This window comes from Saccopteryx bilineata, chromosome 9 (assembly GCF_036850765.1).
Source record: "Saccopteryx bilineata isolate mSacBil1 chromosome 9, mSacBil1_pri_phased_curated, whole genome shotgun sequence".
In the NCBI taxonomy this organism is placed as follows: domain Eukaryota; kingdom Metazoa; phylum Chordata; class Mammalia; order Chiroptera; family Emballonuridae; genus Saccopteryx; species Saccopteryx bilineata.
The window spans coordinates 34,284,332-34,296,715 of NC_089498.1; the positions used below are offsets into that span (position 1 = coordinate 34,284,332).

Consider the following 12,384-nt stretch of genomic DNA (forward strand, 5'->3'; position numbering starts at 1 on the left):
GGACCCCGCGGCGACCTCTCAAGGAACTATCAGCTTTAGGTGTGGCCTGTACGGTATGCGGGAATAAGAACTCAGCAGATGGGGAAGTGGAAACGACAGGAGCGAAAGAGACGGAGGCAGAAGTACGCGGGGGGAAAAGGGGAAGCATACTAGACTGGGGATTGGAGGTCTGATTCCTGGGGTCCGCTGAAGCCCTGGTCGCCCTCTCTGAGGAACCTGGACACCAGGGCATCCCAACGATTCTTTCCAGATGACAAGTACTAAATTTTTTGAAGGAGGACACGTTGTTAATATATTTGAGTTTCCTATAATATTGGGCAATTGCTGCGGGGCTGGGAAGTAAGACGCCCAGCGTTTGTGTTAAACTGGTGAGTACTCACTAAATTGTAGGATTAGAAAAGCAGTAATTACAGGTAAAGAATCTCACTGTCAGCAAGCCACGTTCTCACTAGTTACCGTTCTTGCCTCCAGAAACTCTTATTTCAGCCAAACTTTTGGAAGTAAGGGGTGCATGAAATTAATCATTAAAATTCCAGCTTTTAAAAGTTTAAAATTGTGTTAGTGGGTCTTGTATCTGTGTATTCAGAGTGGCGCTATGCATTCAGTCACCGCTCACTGAGCCTCCTATGGCCTGGTATCTTTGTTTCCACGACAGAGAAAAGTGAGGTTGGCCTCCAATCATTGGTTAAGTCTTTTCACATAGGTTGAAAGAAAGGATGGTTATCTTTGATAACACCAAGACTATACTTGAGATATACTTGCTGTGAGCAATGTTAAAAGAGTAGCTTTAAAAAAAGAAAAGGTTAGCCTGACCTGTGGTGGCTCAGTGGATAAAAGCATCAACTTGGAACACTGAGGACGCCGGTTCAAAACCCGGGGCTTCCCTGGTCAAGGCACATATGGGAGTTGATGCTTTCTGCTCCTCCCTCCCCCCTTCTCTCTCTCTCTCTCTCTCTGTCTCCTCTCTTTAAAATTAATAAAATCTAAAAATAAATAAATAAAAATAAAAAAAGAAAAGGTTAAATCATGACTTTCACACAAATATAAGCACATGTAAAAGATTCAATTTAACTCAGTAATTAATGAGGAAGTTGTAAGATGATACAAATGGTTGAGGTAAATCCAAAGGCAGATACACATGCATAGGCAGTCAGGAATGTTGAGGTGAACTCGCAAAAGATACAAAAATGGCTTCTACAGTGGGGGAGGGAGGTCAGTTGAACTTCTACCATTCAAGATTCATTTGTATGTCTGATATATGTGGGCAAGAATCACTGACATTGCTACCAATTCTCACCCTATGGAGTTATACATAGCTTAAAGGAAAGGAAAAAACCTCGAAGAACCAGATAACCCAGCAAGGTGTGCCAGACAACACCCAGTTCATTGAAGACACCCAATAATCTTTCTGACCCATTTCAAAGTCTTACACAAAAAATAAGGAGAGATGGACCCCTAGCCCATAATTCTCCTGAGTCCCCACACTTGTTATGTTGCTTGTTTTTTTAATTGCTAGTGTAGCTTGTTTGTGGTAACTCTAAAATTACACCCTTGCTAAAGGAAATAAGAGCACAATAAAATCAATCATTAAAATATTTAGCAAGAATGGCAGCAGCTGACAAAAAGAATTCAACTCTTATCAAGGATTTTCATCTCTTTCTCAGCAGAATTGATACACAGATCATTTCCCCTTTCCAAGCCTCAGCTTTTTTTTTTCCTAATTTCTAAAATATGAAATTAGACTTGATTGCTAAGATTTCTTCCTGTTTTAAGATTGTGGTTCAAAACCCAGTTGATTTTTGCCTCTCCCTGATTTCACTGAGGTCCTAAGGAGCCAAAAATCTCCTAAAATTGGAGGTCTTTGCAGGGAAGGGGAACATCTCATCCCTGGAGTTAGTTGTTTTCCGTTCAGGAGCTAGTTTCTAGCTAACCAGCCCTCCTAAGAAACAGCCCTTTTATTTTATTTTATTTATTCATTTTTAGAGAGGAGAGAGAGAGAAAGAGAGAGAGGAGAGAGAGTCAGAGAGAAAGGAGGGGGGAGGAGCTGGAAGCATCAACTCCTATATGTGCCTTGACCAGGCAAGCCCAGGGTTTTGAACCGGCAACCTCAGCATTTCCAGGTTGACGCTTTATCCACTGCGCCACCACAGGTCAGGCCAAGAAACAGCCCTTTTAAAAGTGGGGGTTCGGCCCTGGCCGGCTGGCTCAGTGTATAGAGCAGGGGTCCCCAAACTTTTTACACAGGGGGCCAGTTCACTGTCCCTCAGACCGTTGGAGGGCCGGACTATAAAAAAACTGAACAAATCCCTATGCACACTGCACATATCTTATTTTAAAGTAAAAAAAACAAAACGGGAACAAATACAATATTTAAAATAAAAAACAAGTAAATTTAAATCAACAAACTGACCAGTATTTCAATGGGAACTATGGGCCTGCTTTTGGCTAATGAGATGGTCAATGTGCTTCTTTCATTGACCACCAATGAAAGAGGTGCCCCTTCTGGAAGTGCAGCGGGGGCCGATAAATGGCCTCAGGGGGCCGCATGTGGCCTGCGGGCCGTAGTTTGGGGACCCCTGGTATAGACTGTTGGCCTGGCGTGTGGACATCCCAGGTTTGATCCCCTGTCAGGGCACACAGGAGAAGCGACCATCTGCTTCTCTCTCCCCCTCTCTCCCCCTTCTCTCTCTTCCCATCCTATAGCCAGTGTCTTGATTGATTCAAGCATGGCCCAGGTGCTAAGGATAGCTGGCTGGTCCCAGCGTCAACCTCAGGCACTAAAAATAGCTCAGTTGATTCGAGCATCAGGGGTTGCTGGGTGCATCCTGGTCAGGGCGCATGCAGGAGTCTTTCTTACTATCTCCTCTCCTCTCACTTAAAAAAAATGTGGAGGCTCTAGTCAAGCATGAAAAGATGCTCAGCCCTAATTTTAAGTAACAGGAATGAACACAAATTTAAAGTACAAGGAAATTCCATTTTCATCTAGTAGATTGGCAAAATAAAAGTTTGGTAATATTCCGTGCTGGCAAGGCAGGCCAAATTGGTGTAATTGTAAATTTGTTCAGCTCTTTGCAGAGCAAGACAGCAAAACGATTCACAAAAATTTTAAGTGTGCCTACCGCTGGACTCAGCAGCTCCTCTCTTTGGAATTTATCTTACAGATAGGCTCAGCCATGTGCACAAAGATATTTGCACTTGAGCATTTACAGTAGCATGTTTAGAAGCAAATAAAGTGGCATCACCCTATATGCCCATCCATATATTTTTAAAAGTATGTTGTATATGTAAGTGAAATGCTGTGCTGTACAATTATAAAAAGAGAATGCGGATTATGTGTTAATATGGATGGTCTTCCAGGTATATTAAGTCTATTGTGTAAAACTGGATCTTTGTAACCTGGAAACGCTGAGGTTGCCGGTTCAAAACCCTGGACTTGCCTGGTCAAGGCACATATGGGAGTTGATGCTTCCTGCTCCTCCCCCCTTCTCTCTCTCTCTCTCTCTCTCTCTCTCTCTCTCCTCTCTATAATGAATAAATAAAAATTCTTTAAAAAAGCCAAACTGGATCTTTGTGTAAAAAATTAGAGTAAGGGACATATGTTTTTATGTACATAGAATATTCCTGGAAAAAAATACACAAGAAATAGGTCTGTAACTTATTTTTTAACCATATATTCATTTTTAAATACATACAAATATAATTAAAAGTAAATGAGAGAACCCAATAAAATAGTTGGTAGAGCACTTGAACAAGTACTTCACAAAAGAGACTATCCAAAACTATTAATTTCCATTAGTCACTAGAGAAGTGCAAACTTAAACCACAATGATATTCTATTCACTTATATACCTAACATGAAAACCCCTGTGTGTTGACAAACATTAGAGTCTAGAAGTTCCATACACTGCTGGTAGGTGTGTCATTGTCAAACTGTCTTGGACAACTGTTAAGGGTATGTGCTGAAGCATACTGTAACTGTTCAACAAAAAGTGAACAGTGTCCTAGAAAGTTCACACAGCACTATCCATGATAGCCCTAAACCAGAAACAGCCTAAAAGTCCATGAGCAACAGAATGAATCAATAAATTGTGGTGTATTCATACAGTGAAATTCCACGCAGAATGAAAACATAGCCTACACACAGCTGTACAGATCCATCTAATATGATGTTGAATAAAAGAAGCAAGACACAAAAGAGTACATACTATCTGATCCTAGTAAAAGAAGTTCAGTCAGGCAAAACCGATCTTTGGGGTAGGAAGACAGGGAAGGGCAGTGGTTACCACTGAAGGGGGACATTCTACTTCTTGATCTGGGTCCTGGTTATAGGGTACTCACTTGGTAAAAATTCATCTAGGCCCTGGCCGGTTGGCTCAGCGGTAGAACGTCGGCCTGGCGTGCGGGGGACCCGGGTTTGATTCCCGGCCAGGGCACATAGGAGAAGCGCCCATTTGCTTCTCCACCCCCACCCCCTCCTTCCTCTCTGTCTTTCTCTTCCCCTCCCACAGCCAAGGCTCCATTGAAGCAAAGATGGCCCGGGGATGGCTCCTTGGCCTCTGCCCCAGGCGCTAGAGAGGGTCTGGTTGCGGCAGAGCGATGTCCCAGAGGGGCAGAGCATCGCCCCCTGGTGGGCAGAGCGTTGCCCCTGGTGGGCGTGCCGGGTGGATCCCGGTTGGCGCATGCGGGAGTCTGTCTGACTGTCTCCCCATTTCCAGCTTCAGAAAAAAAAAAAGAAAAGAAAAGAAAAAAAAATTCATCTAGCCATGTACACTTATGATTTGTGTGCTCTACTTCAAGTAAACAATGGGAGAGCAAACAGACAAAGGTACAAAGGTTTGTTCCAGAAGGATGTTTTGGGTTGTTTCTTATTTTTTCCACTGAGTTTGCAGTTGGAATGCAACAGCCAGAAGGCTACAACTCCACAGCCCATGGTATTAGACAAGGCTCAGAAAGTGGTACCTGTTCCTGAATTCCTTTTTTCTGGGCCGCTGCACTGCCAGCTATAGGTGGAGCCTTCTGGGGGTCTGGGTCTGTGCTGGTGGGAGGGTGTACGGCTAGTGGACAGGAATGGAGCAGTTGCTGAGTGTCAGTCTCTGGGCTTGGCACACTGTGTCCCCTGGATATCCCAAGCTTGCTCTCTCTTGCCCTGGGGGACTTGACTTGGAAGCATCTTACTCCCTGGAACCCCATCTAAAATTTCTCCTTTCTGTCTCTGCCACATTTCACTTACCCCTCCCAGCTTTGCTCCTTGTCACATCTCAGCTAACCTATATCTTTCACTTAGTTATCCTGTTGTTTATTCCTCACTGCAATGGAGCCTCACAAAAGCACGGAGTTTTGTTGGTCTTCTCCACTATTGTTTCCCCAGATTCTGTCAAAAAAAGTACAGTGGTGTGTCCGTAAAGTCATGGTGTACTTTTGACCGGTCACAGAAAAGCAACAAAAGACAATAGAAATGTGAAATCTGCACCAAATAAAAGGAAAACTCTCCCAGTTTCATACCTATTCAGTGCAGTTCGATGTAGGCTCATGCACAGATTTTTTTAGGGCTCCTTAGGTAGCTATCCCGTATAGCCTCTACAGACTCATCACTGACTGATGGCCTACCAGAACGGGGTTTCTCCACCAAACTGCTGGTTTCCTTCAACTGCTTATCCCACCGAGTAATGTCATTCCTATGTGGTGGCGCTTCGTTATAAATGCGCCAATATTCACGTTGCACTTTGGTCGCAGATTCAAGTTTAGCGAGCCACAGAACACACTGAACTTTCCTCTGTACCGTCCACATCTCCACTGGCATGGCCGTGGGCTGTTCCACTGTATACACGGTGTTATGTCATCATCTACGCATACGTACATGCTGCCACATCATCCTACAGAAACTGGGAGGGTTTCCTTTTATTTGGTGCGGATTTCACATTTCTATCATCTTTTTTTTCTTTTCTTTTCTTTTTTTTGTATTTTTCTGAAGCTGGAAACAGGGAGGTAGTCAGACAGACTCCCGCATGTGCCCGACCTCAGGATCCACCAGGCATGCCCACCAGGGGGCGATGCTCTGCCCATCTGGGGCGTTGCTCTGTTGCAACCAGAGCCATTCTAGCGCCTGAGGCAGAGGCCACGGAGCCATCCTCAGCGCCCGGGCCAACTTTGCTCCAATGGAGCCTCGGCTGCGGGAAGGGAAGAGAGAGACAGAGAGGAAGGAGAAGGGGAGGGGTGGAGAAGCAGATGGGCACTTCTCCTGTGTGCCCTGGCCAGGAATCGAACCTTGGACTCCTGCACGCCAGGCCGACGTTCTACCACTGAGCCAACTGGCCAGGGCCTCTATCATCTTTTGTTGCTTTCCAGTGACCCGTCAAAAGTGCACCATGACTTTACGGACACACTGTAGGTACTCAGTAATAGTGAATGGAATGAATGAACACACTGGTTGGCCCCTTTCCTAGATGAAGAAACAGGCCTAGTGTGGTTAAGTAGCGTGCTTAATCAAGGTCACACAGCAGGAGTGGAGAGCCAGGATTCAGACCCAGATGTCTTGCTCTTTGCTGCTCTCACATTGCCTCACAGACTCATGCCATCCTCACATCGCTGTGAAGCTATACGACCCCTTTGTACAGTGAGGAAATTAAGGCTCAGAGTTAAGTGATTGCCCAAAGGAAGCAGAGAAGCTTGCAGACTTCCTTCCTTCTGGCTCTGAAGATCTGCTCTTTATCCTGTACCATAATACTTAAGGAGTTGGAAGCCATGCTCTATACCAGGGGTCTCAAACTCGCGGCCCGCTGAACAATTTTGTGCGGCCCGCAGACTAATCCACTAAGTTCAAAATATTTTGGATAAAATTAAGTAAGCCTAGGGGCCTACTTGTATTTTTCATTTCTCTAGCATCCTAGCTAGATATTAGCTTAGTTAACAGCAGTTGTGATGCGAACTACAGTTTCTGGTCGTTTTGTGACACTGAGTAAACTGCATGTACGATTGTGCTTGTTGTACTGATTTGTTGCGGTAACAGTTGCCTTTTGTAGACCTCGTGCGGCCCGCCTAACGGCTGTGATCTTGCTCTGCAGCCCACATGCTGAGTTGAGATTGAGACCCCTGCTCTATACCAACACAGCCCTATACTAAGCTCCGAGGGCTGGACTATGACATGATTCCCGTTCCTGCTGTCAAGTCACTTGGAAGCGAGTCCCTGCCCATTTGTGCTCTGCACAGTTCTCTTCTTGTCCTCCCCCCAGAGCCCCCCCATCCTTGTCTTAATTGGTTCATTCAGGAAGTATTTATTGATCTACGCTGTGCTTGGCATCATGCTAAGTGCTGCAGACCCAATTGAGCAAAACCAGTCCCAGGTCCAGCCTGTTGTGTTAATTAGCTCAGACTAATTGAACAATTAAGTGCACAATTACAAACCTATATGTTCATATAAAGGATAAGTACATTGTGTGGTGAGAGGGTATATCTGGGAATCTGGCCTGGTCTGGGGGTCACATGGAAGGCTTTCTTTAGGACATAATTTTGAAAGACACCTGGGTATTTGATAAGCAGAGCGTGCAGGGGGTGGAGGAAGGGGGTTCCAAGCAAAGGGTTGGTGGGGAGGCCCCCTGGTGGGAAGCAGCATGGATTACAGTATTTGAAGTTCTGTAAAGCACCCTTGTATGGAGAGTGAAGGGGGAGTGGCTTCAGTCCAGGCTGGACAGCTTAGAAGAGGCCACATCATGTAGGGCCCTAACAACCAGATGAGGGATTCTAGCTGTATCTGGGGACACTGGGAAGCCACTGGAGGATTTGGTCACATTTGTGGTTTTTATTTATTTATGTTATTTATTTTTATTATTTTTATTTATTTATTCATTTTAAAGGAGACAGAGAGGGGGGGGGGGAGGATCAGGAAACATCAACTCCCATTATGTGCCTTGACCAGGCAAGTCCAGGGTTTTTTGAACCGGCGACCTCAGCGTTTCAGGTCGAAGCTTGATCCACTGCGCCACCACAGGTCAGGCCACATTTGTGGTTTTTAAAGGTCATTCTAGGTGCTTTGTGGAGAACATTTTGGTGAAGGGCAAGAACAGATGCTGGGAAATGTCAACTAATAAATGTTGATGGAGCAAGTGAATTAGAACACTGAATGTTTTTGCAACCACCATATAGTATTATCGTTAATGGATGCTAAAGTACTGGAAAATAGAATATTTAAATAATCTCAGAGTATCTTCCCCACAGGTGACTAATTATTTACAAAAGGAATAAAAGGTCCCTTTACAACAAATATATTGCCATTGGTCAAACATAGTATCAGCAATTACAAGACACACTGATGTTCACGCCTTCTGGTACAATGCAGTGAGGTCACACAACAGTTATACAGTACTGCTGCCAAAAACTATACAGGACTCTGACTCTATAAGGGAGCAATTGGATAAAGCTAAATAGAACTACTGGCCTGTACTCCTAGAACCTATGAATGTTTTGAAGCGGGGGAAAGCTGGTACCTATTCCAGATTAAAGGAATTTGCTTGTGAAGATGAAGGAAGGGGCCTTGAGCCAAAGAATTCAGGAAGCTTCTAAAGCTGGAAAAGGCAAGGAAACAAGTCTCTCCAGAGCTTTCAGAAGGTATCATCCCTGCTGATACCTCGATTTTAGGACATGACCTGGAGAACTGTAAGATTAATAAATTTATGTCATTTTAGCCACTAAGTTTGTGGCGATATGTTATAAAGGGGGAAGGGAAAAGAGGCATAGTGGGCAACCAGAAACACAGAACTGATGCTAAGTCACACCACCAGTTTTATCTTGTATAATTGTTTTCTGAACTTACTCCCTTATTAATTTTAAAATATTGATTTAGTCATCCAATAAATTTATTTTCTCCTTCCTTTTCTTCCTGCCCATCATACAGTATCCTGAGATACCTGAGCAAGTGCTCTGTCCTGAATATCTGTGTTTGCCCTTGCCTGCCCAGAACCTGCCCCAATTCTCCTCACAAGAGCATCTCATTTTCCTGTGGGAACCCAGCCTTCCCTTGTTCTCTGCACATGTAGCTGGGTGGGGGCTGATTTTCACTCCTGTCCAAATGTGGCCAATCCCAACAACCTGGCCTCAGCTATTGGTTCAAGAAGATGAGCCCCTGAGTGATGTTGGTCCACTCAGACCAAATCCTGGGACATTTTTTTCTGGAAATATTGAAGGAGAGAACCCCTTTTCCCACTGAGGCTGCTAAATTGAGAGACTATAAGCCTGTTGCTGCAAGAGGCCTCTTTATAAAAAGGAACCTAATCTGAGAAAGAAGCCAGCTGAGAGGGAAGCAGCTAGGTAGGGGAAAGAGACTAAGTTCTGATAACATCATTTGAGCCCCTAGATCTTGAATGGACCAACTCCAGAACTTTTCAGTTATGGGAGCTAATATAGTTCCTTGCTTCAAAAACCAGTATGACTTGAGTTCTGTCACTTATAACTGAAATAATCCTGGCAAACACACCTTCCAGGTCCAAATATACCACTTTTATTATACTGCCTTGATTCACCAGTCATTTCACAACAAAAATAAGGTTAAGCTAGCATGACTTGGTCTTTTCGTTGGTGCTTCCTCTTCTGTGGAACACAAATATTTTTTGTGAGTAATCTGTTCTGAATATTTCTCAGGCCCAATGTCAAGTTTACTCTTCTGTGGTTTGCAGAACTTACTATATCTTCCTCTTTTTTTTTTTTTTTTGTATTTTTCTGAAGCTAGAAACGGGAGAGACAGTCAGACTCCCGCATCCGCCCGACCGGGATCCACCCAGCACGCCCACCAGGGGGCGACACTCTGCCCACCAGGGGGCGATGCTCTGCCCCTCCGGAGCGTCGCTCTATTGTGACCAGAGCCACTCTAATGCCTGGGGCAGTGGCCAAGGAGCCATCCCCAGCGCCCGGGCCATCTTTGCTCCAATGGAGCCTCAGCTGCAGGAGGGGAAGAGAGAGACAGAGAGGAAGGGGGGGGGGGTGGAGAAGCAGATGGGCGCTTCTCCTGTGTGCCCTGGCCGGGAATTGAACCCGGGACTTCTGCATGCCAGGCTGACGCTCTACCACTGAGCCAACCGGCCAGGGCCTATCTTCCTCTTTTTTAAAATGGCTATGTCATCTGCCTCTCTCTAACACTCTAACAAGATAAGACCTTTAACTAGATAGGAAGAGAGATCCATATGATGCTCTTGAGGAGAAGTGTTATTTCCCCCAAATGGAATCTGATCCTGAATGAGCTCTCCTTTTTAATTTCCCTGAATAGTTGGTTATCACCAGCCAGGTCAGGCCTGCATGAGGTGGTGCCTTGTGCTAGGGCCACTCACTGAACCAGAGGAGAACTTCCTTGAGCCATAGATACAATCCTCCTCTGTTCCCCAAAAGTATGCAAGACAGACTCGTATTCTGCTGGACACAAGTTAGACCTTACAGGAACCAACAACATGTCCTCTTATCTGCAGTGTCCATATGAGGAAGTGAGGGCTTGACTCCTTCCCTTCCTGAGTTCACACCAAATTCAAAACACCCAGAAATCCAGCTTCTCATACACAATGGCTATACCAAGCTGGTCAAGCAAATCTGTGAAGCAGCTATGGTGCCCATGGAACTGCAGCTTCCAGCTTTTTTTCTTCATGTAGTTCCCTTAAATTTTTCCCAGCAAGTCAGAAGTTCAGCAGGTCCTCTTCCCAGGGACCAGCAGCTCCACACTTGGGGCACCGTAAAGGTGCCTGCTCATCAATCCAACTATCCTCTTTCCTCATAAGTGACAGGACTCTAGTTCTTCCTCCATAAATCCTGTAACTTCAGAGAACCCAGTTTTCTAAAATTGACATTCAGCTCCATTTCAGATACCACTGCCTTTAATTAAAGAAAGGGCTTTATTATTTCATATAAGCAACCACCAGAAGGAGCACTATAGTCCTGCAGTAGCTGTGGAAATGTCTTTCGAGTTTGAGGTATGAGCCCTTACGCTAGAATCAGATACTCAATTCTTCTAGGTGTTGGAACCAAGATTGACCTAACTGCAAATTTCCTGGGGGAGATGTCCGTTTCTGCTTCTACACTGCCTTCCTCTTGAACTATAAAAGGCTTTCATAGGAGACACTTTAATTTCTTTTTTTAATTGAAGAAGTTTGGAAGGAACAGGATGGGTTGAAAACTTTATTATTTTTGCTGAAAAAGCCTAGCTTAGTCTTGTGGAGGAGGTAAGGTGGAATATCAATCTTTCAGATGCCCTCTTTCAAAAAATAAATCGGCCTCAGACTGCTCTCCTATACTACATGCATCCCACCTGACTTATTTTTAAAGTTATGTTCATTAATGCCACGACTTCACCCTAACTCTAGACCAAGTGGGCAGGAAATGGCAAATGGTGTTTTAAAGGTGGGGTCACTCAGGGCGGGGAAGCAACCAGAACCAGACCATATCTCCAGACTCCCTGCCTAAGCTCAGCACCACCAGCCCTAAAATCACCAAATCGCGCACCCATCTGCTCGCAGAACGGTCCGGGAGAACACCCTAGTTTTAAGCAGATCGAGGAAACAAGACTCCCGGGACCTTCCGTAACAGCGACCCGCAGGAGATCTCCGAGTGCAGTCCCAGTCCCCAGCCCGGAGCGACCCCGACAGACACCCACGCCACCGCGAACTTGGAGCGCCGTCCCGTCACGTGACGTCGCACCTCGGCCGCCCTCACGCCTGCGCAGACTGGAATGGGGGGCGGACTCGGCCGACTGACTGACAGCTCGCGCGGGCCGGCGCGTCGGAAGGACCCGGCTCTCTGGCCAGCGCAGTGGCTGCACCGCGGAGCCCACTGGCGCCCGCTCATTCTGTCCGCCCGCTTGCTAGCGACCGTCGCGGTGAGAGGGGCCTCGCTGATGCCCGTGGGGGTGGGCGGGAAGGCGGGCCCCGCCGTCCCAGGCTGGAGAGGGAGCTCTCCGAAGGGCGACAGCTGGAGCGCCCGGGGCGACAGCACGGGCTTCTCCGGGGGCCAGCTGATATGGGACCGTGGGGAGAGGTAGGGTCGAGGGCCTTGGGCCGCAGGGATTCCTGCAGGGTCCGCGCGTCTTTTTTTGGGGGGGGAGCGGTGAGGAAATGGGAAAGGAAGCCCACGGTATGGGGTACTGAGCTAGGCGTCCCCACTCCCGATGGCAGATGGTGTCGCCATGTGACTTTGGGATGGAGTCGGTTCCTCAGTCTTGGGTTGGGGAAAAGAACCCCCAGACTCCTGGAAAGGCATGCTAAGAGGAGCGTGTCTGGGACCAGAGTGAGAAAGACATTTGCCAAGTCGTGCGTGTGTGTTCCGATTTTAAGTTTGCTGCCTCTCTGCCCGCGGGTGGCAGACGGGTGAGATGTGAGGGCAAGGGATAAAAGCCTGCGCCTCTACTCTGCCTGTGCC

General features: G+C 46.3%; 1 protein-coding gene across 3 annotated transcripts in view; it reads left to right on the top strand.

Moving 5' to 3' along the window:
• Positions 1–11,714: 11,714 nt before the first annotated feature.
• The window catches only part of KIAA0513 (KIAA0513 ortholog), a 69,794-nt gene continuing 69,124 nt past the window's right edge, over positions 11,715–12,384 (top strand). For 2 of the 3 annotated variants that reach the window (XM_066241997.1, XM_066242000.1), the window contains exon 1: positions 11,715–11,845. The gene's annotated coding sequence lies outside the window, so the exon portion shown is untranslated. The remainder of the gene's footprint in view (positions 11,846–12,384) is intronic. The other variant, XM_066241998.1, reaches the window with a different exon arrangement.